The 10,969-nt window shown below is 34.6% G+C and overlaps 1 long non-coding RNA gene across 1 annotated transcript in view; it reads left to right on the top strand.

Annotated features, from left to right (window-relative positions):
• The first annotated feature begins 4,124 nt into the window (after window positions 1-4,124).
• Window positions 4,125-10,969, top strand: part of LOC105473283 (uncharacterized) — a 34,159-nt gene continuing 27,314 nt past the window's right edge. The window contains exons 1-2 of the long non-coding RNA XR_982141.3: window positions 4,125-4,565; window positions 4,658-4,890. This is a non-coding gene — a long non-coding RNA (uncharacterized lncRNA). The remainder of the gene's footprint in view (window positions 4,566-4,657; window positions 4,891-10,969) is intronic.

Here is a 10,969-nt window from a genome sequence, read left to right as displayed (position 1 = left end):
ATAAAGGGGATGTTGGCTTTCATAAAGCAAACTCCATTTCAGTCTTTGTATCTTATTGTAAGCATGTCATTTATTATTTAGTGCTGCCAGGAGAGGAATTAACTGATACGTAATGAAGGCACGTGCTCAACCTTAGACAACATTACAATGAAAAGTAAAGGATAATTTTTTGTTTTCCAAAGAGAAATTCACCTATCCTCTGAAATTATCAAATATATTTATGGAAGGGTTACTCCAGTTTATTCTTAAGAAAGAGGAAATTGTGGTTATTCAGATTGTAGCTTGTGATGTTCTGCTATATTTTTCTTTACTAAATTATGTCTTGTCACTTCCTTTAAATAGTTAAAAATTTAGAGAACTGGGCTATAGTTGGGAAATAATGAAAAGCACTAGGTGACCTAAAATTGTTTAGAATGCATTCATGTTCTATTGTAAGAATGATAGTAAATCAAAGAAGAGTAACTAAAAGGGTTGCCTGCGGCTACTTTAACTGATGCACCAATGGCAGGCACAGGATTCACGTGGTGCTTTGTCTAACTATCATTTATTTTTCTCTTTCTACTCAAAGGCAGATGCAGCAGGATCCACTTAAACATTAGTCTTGTCAAATCGATGCTGGATTTCTCTTCTTTCCTAAAGGCAATTATACTAGCACAATATCATTATTATTGTCGAAGAAGCTGAGACTAGCTCTGTGCTCAAGATGCCAAAATAATTTAGTCATTGCCAAATGAATAGTTTAGCATTTTACAAACATGGCTTTGCTTGGACTAGTCTGAACCTTTTGAGATTGTTCAGAAATAAAATATAAGCCACTTGCTCAATCAACAAAAGCAATCAAAGAAAAATGAAGTCAAGCTTCAATGCAAATAAAGGTTAGGACAATAGTCATTTGGGGATAGAATAACACCAAACTCACTATTGATAATTTTTTAAGAATAAAGAAACACAATTTAGTCTACTTAGTGGAAGAACACTCTAGCGAGACTTTAATAATGGAATAAATAAACATATCTTGGCTTAAGTGCTTAAGCAGGGTGTGACTCCATCAAACCTCTGGCAGTAACTTTTTTTTTTTGAGACAGAATCTCTCTCTGTCACCCAGGCTGGAGTGCAGTGGTGCAATCTCGGCCCTCTGCAACCTCTGCCTCCCAGGGTTCAAATGATTCTCCTGCCTCAGCCTCCCAAGTAGCTGGGATTACAGGCACCTGCCACCATGCCCAGCTAAATTTTGTATTTTTTGTAGAGACGGGTTTTCACTATGTTGGCCAGGCTGGTCTCAAACTCCTGGCCTCAAGTTATTCACCCACCTTTGCCTCCCAAAGTGCTGGGATTACAGGCATGATCCACTGCACCTGGCTCTGGCAATGAATTTTTAAAGCTACCTTTTTCCCCTCCTGTTATGCTGCTTTCATTCATTCATATAAAATTACAAAGCTTCTACTACATGCCGGTGCTTGCTGGTCATGTGGAGGATGAGGTACCTACTTTGGAAGGTTGAAAATTGTTGTGACAAAGTTATGCATAGAGTGCTAAGAGACAAGGGCGTAATGCCTGGCCAAATTCAGAACCATCAAGGTGAGTGTCCCAGAGGAGGAAATTTTTCGCCAAAGTCTTAAAACATATAGGAGTTAAGCCACATGAAGAAGGGAGCTCAGGCCATTCTTGGGAAGAGGATACCATTTCTGAACGATAGTTTCAGGCAACTACTGGAATATAGGTTACATGTATAAGAAGAGTGAGAGAGGAAGTTAACAGGGAAGGGGTCAGATCATTGAGAGCCTTGTAGGTTAAGCTGAGAAGCTTAAATTTCATCTTGGGCACTATGGGGAGTCGTTCGCAGAATGTAAAGAAGTAGAGTAACAAGATTTGCATGTTATAAAATTTTCTTTATATGCAGAGTTTAATCTATTCATATATTCAACAAATATTTATTAGTATTTACTATAAGAAATGTGCAGGAAAGGAAAATGCAGCAATAAGCAATAAAGTCTGGGTCCCTACCCTCATGGAGTTTACAGTTTCCCAATAGAGACAGGCAATCAATTGTTTATTACTGAAGGAGACCAGTTGGGATTCTATTTCAATAATCATGGTAAGAAGTGAGGAGGGTCACAATTGAGGCAGTAGTAGCAGAAGTGAAAAATAAAGGATGCATTTTTTTTAAGATAGGAGTAGATGTAACAAGATTTAGTCATTCTGATGACCAAAACCCAGATATGATATTCTAATAATAGCTATGTAGCTGATAAAGAGGTTTCACCTACTGAGTGGACATTCTATACCAAGTACTGAAACAAGCACTCTATTTTACTGAATGCTTATGGAAACTCTGTAAAGTATATATTAGTTGTCAATTTTATCAGAATCTGAGGATGTGATAGATTTCAAAAATGATTGCAACACTTTGCAGATTCTCCCATCAAGAGATGGAGCCTATTTCCCTATAAGACTTGGTCTTGTGGCTTGCTTTGATCAATAGAACACAACGGGAATGACATTCTACCAGCTTAGTCTAGCCCTGTCTCGTGGGCCCTTCTTCTGTTGTATCCCCATTATGCAGAGCAAGTATAAGCGATAACAAGATCAAGAAATAAAACCTGGAATGAGCCTCATGCATAAGGATTTCCTAAATTTTGTAAAACTTTTCAGGTTCTTCAGAAAAGACCCTACTACTTACATAAATTTTAAATCACATATTCTCTGTTTCTCGGTACACATCACTCCCTGCCTTTACCATCATGACACCTTAATGCCTCAGGAAAACTGATTGCCCATTTGGATCAGGAGCAAATGCTAAGGTACATGAATAAATCAAGGAATATCAGTACCTTTTAGGATCCTCTGTTAAGTTCTTGGGGCACAAGCAGTGAACCTCTGATGGTGTTTCATAGAAATCTATAAATGTAATTCTATAGCCTTGTAATAGTTTACCATAATAACCATGAGCCAAGAGTTCTGCTCTGTGGAGCCATTCATGGAATAATACGTCAGAACTAGAAGGGGAATTAAAGAAAATATATTCTAACTCTGTTCTTTCAAAGATGAGAAACTGAAGTTCAGAAATATTGTCACCAGCCCAAGGTTATACAATTCATTAGTTAGAAAGATGGAATCAAATACAGGTCTTCTAAAAACTCTGACTAATGCTATTGCAACTTAAAACTAGTGCTGCCTCCAGTGAATAATTGGTTAATAGCAGGGAAAATCAAAATGGACATTTTGGTCTCCCTAGGAAATTTCATATCCTACAACATTAAAGTAAAACTAAATGAAAGGAATCTAAACAACAAAAGTGTAAGAGAACATATTTTAAAAAATGAAACAGTATTTCCTTAACAAGCCACATTTCAACACTTTTCTCGAAAAGCAAAAATCAATTTGTAGATAGTTCACTAGTGAGGTAAAATTCAGTTGAGACTATTTTTAAGCAAAATTAAACATTCAATAATAGGGTTTAAACACTTTGAAGAAGTTCTTTTAAAAAATGTTGTAGAGGTACAATTAATGTCTAAAAAAGAAACATTAGAAGTAAAATGATTGTGATCATTCTCTTTCCCCAGGTAAGATAATCTCCAATAATCATTTTATCCTTAAATAATAGTAACAACTTCAGAAGTTTAAACAATAACTCTTATTTAACCTGTAGTTTAAGAAATACATTTGAACTACCTAAAAATATCATAAATCCAACTTTTTCTAAAGTTCTCTAAATTGTGCATCTAATTGTCTTATTCTCACAATGGCAGTTTTGGTAATTTTTACAATTAAGGGATAAAAGTTTTCAAGAACTTTTTGAAAGTTACACGGGAAACTTGGAATAAATATAAAAACAGAACAAAGCTGGTGATTCAGTAGCTATACTGTGGGATGCCCTTCCAGCCAACACCTTTCTGGGAAACATCCTCAGACCCAGACTGATGAAGGAGTGGGCAGCCTTCTGTGCAACTTGTGACTTTCTAGCTAGCACAGTTGATGAGAAGAGAAGTTAGCATATATTTCAAGATAAGATAATCTTATTTTCTCTTGGAAATTTACATTTTGAGATTCAGGAATACAACTTGTTGGCATTGGTTCCTGGAGTTATAAGGTATTGTTCAACTGCTGTTAGAACCAGTGTCATAGAAACCTAGATTCACCATGAGTCATCAAGGGACTCAAAGACAGACGTATCCAGAGAAAAAGAGAATAAAGCTGAACATGCAGTCTCCAGCCCCAAAGAAAGAGGGAGAGAGAACAGGAGAATGGAATCTTATTAGAAGCCAGATGTATTTCGAGCAACTGGGTTCCTTGAAATTTCTCCAGTTCATAAGTGCTTCACAGACATAATGGGCTAGTAAATTAGGTCTTTATTTTGGAACAAATTGAGAGATATATTTGGAAGCATGACAGAGATCAAGCTGTCAGCTTTAATTGGGGATAAAAGCTAAGTTGGAGAAGGGCAAACTGCTAATAATTCACCCCAGATTTGTCAGATTTACCTACCTAGTCACAAGCCCAGTAATAATCACAGCATAGATGCAAAGATAGATAATGCATCTCTCTGCAGTCAGGCCAATTTCATAGTGAGAGAAGAAAGAAATAGGTGATCTATACATATGCAGTGTGTTCTTCCAAATGACCAAAGAATAAGTGCTGCCTCTCTTTTTGATGCTAGGTCTCCTCCAAGATATTCTTATTTAACTAGTCTACTTGTCACCTGGACATCAGGATTTTTGAAAACTTCTCAAGTGTTTCTATTGTGCAGCCTGTCATGAGAATATCCTCTCTAGGGAAGAAATAGTAGAGGTAGAAGTAGCCATCATCAATCCTTCAAGCCTTTTGCACTCTTACCTATTGGATTTGAACATCTTACGTAAGGTCATCTTGGGTTATGATTGTCCCTCTCAGGTAAGCATGTTAGCTTTTTTTCAGGACTAGTTTGCTTCCATACCCAAGAGGCTCCAATCAAAATACCAATGAGTTCTCCCTGGATTATCTGTGATCCTCTAACTCATAAGGTATATCCCACAAAAAGCTCCACAGCCCATCAAAAAACAAAACAAAACAAAACAAAACTAACTCTAAGATTTGCTCAGTCCAAATTATATACCCTTTACTATTTCCCAGCTAAAATTATGTCAACCTATATTTCGTTATATCTCATCAAATTTTCTGCAATAAGATTAAATAACTTTGTGATGTACCAAAGATAAAATAACAGCTAAAATAAACTCCCCTTCCATTATGAGTTTCACAGAAATATTTTAAAATGTTCAAAGAAATTTTACATTTAAGATATCAATATTTTATTTAAGTAAAATAATTTGAAGCCTAAAAATTTAAAGTTCTTCTCAATTTCTTATTCCATTTAATCTCTGCAAGAAGTCTTGATACTTGAAGCTATAGTATGTTTCACCTATTGTAAAAGCTACGAATGCCATAGCACTAATAAAGTTGAACTTAGCCAAAGTCTCTCATGTATCTCATTAAAAAAAAGAATCAAAATATTCTGGTGGAGTGCAGAGGCTAATGCCTATAATCCCAGCACTTTGGGAGACTGAGGCAGGTGGATCACCTGAGATCAGGAGTTCAAGACCAGTCTGGCCAACATGGGGAAACCTTGTCTCTACTAAAAATACAAAAATTAGCTGGGCGTGGGGGTGCATACCTGTAATCCCAGCTACTCGGATGACTAAGGCAGGAAAATCACTTGAACCCAGGAGGCAGAGGTTGCAGTGAGCTGAGATTATGCCACTGCACTCCAGCCTGGGTGACAGAGTGAGACTCCATCTCATAAAAAAAAAAAAAAATCATGCCATAAAAAGTCAAATAATTAATAAAATATATCATAGCTTCATAGCCCTGGTCCATTTCTGACAAATCTAGATAACCAGCCAAACCCCAATACCTAGACATTTCTTCATAAAATTTTATTATAATAACATACTTAGTGTTGTCATTAACCAGTAGTTCTCATTCCCAAATGTATACTATCATTGTCTTGTATACTTTAAAAAAATACTAATATCTTACCCAATAATAGTTAAATCAGCATCTTTGAATGAGGACTGTGTAAAGATGTATTTTTTAAATCTCCCAAGGTTTTTTATTATTATTTTTTAGTAACCACAATAAAAGCAGTTCTAAGTTTACAGACATTGAGTGGAAAGTACAGGGAGTTCCCATATTGCACCAGTGTGGTACCTTTGCTACACTGATGACACAATTTTGATGAATAATTATTAACTAAAATCTGTGGTTGACACTAACATTCACTCTGTGTTGTACATTCTATAGGTCTTAACAAATGGATGGCATATACCCAGTATTACTTATGATTCAAAATAGTTTCACTGGCCTTAAATTCCCCTAAGCTCCAATAATTCATTCTTTTTTCCCTCCACTGGAACCCCTGGCTCTCAACTACTGCTGTTTTCTTTTGTTCTGTCTTCACAGTTTTGCCTTTTCCAGATGAATTACCTAGTTGAAATCATTCTGTATGTAGCCTTTTCAGATTGACTTATTTCACTTAGCAGTATATATCTCAGTTTTCTTCATGTCTTTTCATGGCTTGAAAGCTCATTTCTTCTTATTACTGAATAATATTCCAGTGTCTGGATGAACCACAGTTTATTTATCCATTCATCTATTTAGGGACGTCTCAGCCCAGGATATTTTAATGTCCAGCCAGAGTTAACCTCTGCCATAGACCATAGCAGAAACTCAATAGTATCTGAAGGAAGAGGAAATGGGGTAAATGTTTATTTTAGCCATAATGAGCTGTCAGGCAGTCAATTTCAGTGCATAAACACTTACGTGAAACAGAAGTGAGTGAAAGTTCTCATTATGGGGTTAATATTTTTGAATAAGCACCTATCATTTTAGAGGGAATCCACCTACTCAAACTGTCTTCTCATGCTGCCATTTGAGCTACTGCTGCCTTCTTGCAAAGTCTAGAAATTTACACTGGTAGCAGCTCCAGTCACCATATGCTGTTTTACTCCCTCCCTGTCTCACCTCTAAATTTAATTTAATCCCTCCTAATTCCATTTATTTTTTGAGCTCTGTGCTTTCACACTTCCTTGTGAGCAAGCATTTTAGTCCTATGCTTTAATTCAGTCATTTAATAAGGGTAAGCTTAGAAATTTTTGAAATCTGTGGCACAGAAAAGAATTCCCCTAGTCCTCTCATTTATTTGAACTGGAGAATCACCTTCAGCATATTTCTAAGGTAAACTTGCTCTGTTTGTTTGTGTTTTTTTTTCTTTTTCTGTAACTTGTGACCCCAGAAGCCTAAGATGTACCAACTTTTGTCATATGCTCCTCAATACATCGTCTTGCTCAGCTTTTGAAAATCCCAGATCTTGTGAATCATTTGTTTTTGTTGTTTTTGTTTTCAAACAGCTTTATTGAAAATAATTCACCTGCCATACAACCTATTCATTTAGAGTATACCATCTAACATTTTTCAGTCTACTCACTGTGTTGCATGGCCATCAGCACAATTAAATTTTAGAACATTTCAACATCCTAAAACAAAAAAATCCTTGTTCCCATTAACAGTCAATCCCTATTCTATACCAACCCTAAGCAACTTACTAATATACTTCATTATTCTGGCCATTTAATACAAATATGTTCTTTTGTGGCTAGATTCTCTAACTTAGCATAATGTTTTTAAGAGTCATTGTGCCATAGCATGAATTAATACTTCATTTCTTTTTATTGCTAAATAATATTCCATTGTATGGATATGCCAGATTGTATGGACACATTTTTCAGCTGATAGACATTTGGGTTGTTTCCATTCTTGGGCCACTATGAATAGTATTGTCACGAATAATCATAAACAAGGTTTTGTATGGATATAGATTTTCATTTCATTTGGATATATACATTGGAATGGAATTGTGGGTCATATGATAACACTATGTTTAACTTTTGAGAAACTGCCAGACTATTTTTCAAAGTGACTGCACCATCTTACATTCCCACCAGCAGCATATACGCGTTCCAATTTCTCCACATCTTTGCTAAAGTTGCTGTTGTCATCTTTTTTATCATAGCCATCCAGTAAGTGTAAATAGCATCTCATTGTGGCTTTGATTTGATTTTCACTAATGATGTAGAACAACTTTTCATACACTTATTGGTCACATGTATATCTTCTCAGATAAAATACCTATTCAATTCCTTTCACCATTTTAAAATTGAGTTACTGCCTTTTTTATTGAATGGTAAGATTCATTTAAATATCTGGATATAAGTTATTTATCAGACATATGTTCTCTCATTCTGTGTTTTTTTTTTTCTTGAGGATATAATTTGAAGCATAAAAGTTTTTAAATAATACAGTTTAATTTATTTTGTTTTTTTCCTACTTATGTTTTCAATGTGTTAACTACGAAAGTTTCCTAACCCATGATCATTAGGATTTACTCCTACATTTTTGGCAGGAATTTATAGTTTAATCCCTTATGTTTAAGTCTATGATCCATTCTGAGTTTTTATGTTTTTGTTTGTTTATTTCTTTGTTGTTATTTGTTTTTTGTTTTGCATATGATTTGAGGTAAGGTTCCAACTTTTTTCCTTTGAATATGGTCATTCAGTTTCCCCAGCAGTGTTTGTTGAAATGACTATTTTTTCACTATTTAATTTTCTTGGTACATTTGTCAAAAATAAATTGACCATATGTTTGTAATTATGCCAGTACCACACTGTCTTGATTACTGTAGCTATGCAGTAAGGGTTGAAATCAGGAAATATGAGCCAAGATCGCTTGACTATTCTGGGTCCCTTGCATTTCCTCATGAATTTTAACTTCAATTTGTCAATTTCTTCAAAAAAGCCAGCAAGAATTCTGACAGGGATTGCATTGAATATTTCCACCAATTTAGGAAGTAATGGGCATCTTAACATTATTAGTCTTTCTTTTTTTTTTTTTTTTTTGAGACGGAGTCTCGCTCTGTCGCCCAGGCTGGAGTGCAGTGGCGCGATCTCGGCTCACTGCAAGCTCCGCCTCCTGGGTTCAGGCCATTCTCCTGCCTCAGCCTCCCGAGTAGCTGGGACTACAGGCGCCCACAACCGCGCCCGGCTAATTTTTTGTATTTTTAGTAGAGACGGGGTTTCACCGTGGTCTCGATCTCCTGACCTTGTGATCCGCCCGCCTCGGCCTCCCAAAGTGCTGGGATTACAGGCGTGAGCCACCGCGCCCGGCCCATTATTAGTCTTTCAATCCATGAACATGAGATGTCTTTCTATTTATTTAAGGGTTTTAAAAATATCTTTAAGCAACGTTTTGTATTTTCTAGTGTACACATCTTATAAACCTTTTTGTTATACTTAAATATTTTGTTCTTTTTCATGCCATTTTGGTTGGAAATGTTTTAATTTCAAATGCATAATTTTCATTGCTAACCTATAGAAATAATTGATTTTTAGAAATTGATCTTTTATTTTTCAGCTTTCACAGGTTTTTAGTGTAATCCTTAGAATTTTCTGTAAATTTTCTGTAAATTTTCTGCAAATAGAGATAGTTTTAATTCCTTCTTTCCAATTTAGATGTCTTTTATTTCCTCTTACCTAGTTGCCTGGGCTGGAAACTCCAACACAATGTTAAATTAAGGTGATGAAGTCAAACATCTGTGTCTGGTTCTTGATATTAGGGTGAAAATATCCATTCTTTCACTATTAAGTATGAGGTTAACTATTGATTTTTTAGAGATGGTCTTTACTAGGTATAAATGAGTATTTTTATCATGAAATGTAGTTGTAGTACATCAAATGTTTTCGAAATGACTGTATAATATTTTTTTCTTTTATTCTGTCAAAATGGCTTATTCCATTAATTAATTTTTGGATGTTAAGTCAACCTTGTGTTCCTAGGATAAATCCTACTTGTTCATGGAGTATAATCCTTTTAATATGTTATTGGATTTGGTTTGCTAGTATTTTGATGAGTAATTTTGCAAATATATTCATAAGCAATATTAAGTCGTAGCTTTTTTCTTCTAGTTTTACTATCAGGGTACTATTGCCCTCATAGGATGAGTTGGAAACTGTTTCCAACTCTTCTATTTATTAAAAGAATTTGTGAAGTATTTATAGTAGTTTTTCTTTGAATGTTTGATAGATTTCACCAGTGAAAACATATGGTACTTGGCTTTTCTTTCAGGAAGTTTTAAAATGATCAATTCAATCTTTTGCTTATTATAGATCTATCTGGAATTTCTATTTATACTAGAGTAAGAGTCAGTACTTTGTATCTTCCAAGAAATTAATTCTTTTCATGCAACTCATCTTGTTGGTTTATAGTTGTTTGTAATTATATTCCCTTATTATCTTTTTATTTCAATACAATAAATAGTAACATTCTCTTTTCATTCTTGATTTTAGTAATTTCAGACTTCTCTTAGTTTTTTATTCTTGGTTAGTCCAGCTAAAATTTTGTCAGGTTTTTGATATTTTTAAAAGCATGAAATAGCTACTCCTGCTTTTCTTTCATTTATAGTTGTGTGGTATATCTTCTTCCATCCTATTACTTTCAAACTATTTATGTCTCTTCCAGACAAAGTATTATTGGATCACAGTCTTTAAAATCCAATTCAAAAGTCCTTGTTTTTTGGTGAGATTATATAACCCATGTGCATTTAATATTATTGATATGTTTAGAATTTTATCTGCCATTTTGCCTTTTTTTTTCTATGCGTCACATGTCTTTTTTCTGTATCTATTTGTGTTTTTTATACTAAGCAGCTTATGTTTAATGTAACAGTTTAATTTTTAGTAAATTTTAAATCTTATTTTGAAATATTTATTGGTGGTTCTTTGAGGACTTACAATGTATGTCTTAACTTATGAAAGCCTAATTTAAATTTATACTGATTTAATACCCATAAAATACCGAAACTTTATTCCTATACAGCTACCTTTCCTCCCTACATTTTGTCCTATTACTGTCATACATATTACTTCTATAAAGTTTACAA

The sequence above is a fragment of the Macaca nemestrina genome, chromosome 10 (genome assembly GCF_043159975.1).
Source record: "Macaca nemestrina isolate mMacNem1 chromosome 10, mMacNem.hap1, whole genome shotgun sequence".
NCBI lineage: Eukaryota > Metazoa > Chordata > Mammalia > Primates > Cercopithecidae > Macaca > Macaca nemestrina.
The sequence above is the reverse complement of the archived record's forward strand: the minus strand, read 5'-3'. Positions and strand labels throughout refer to the sequence as shown.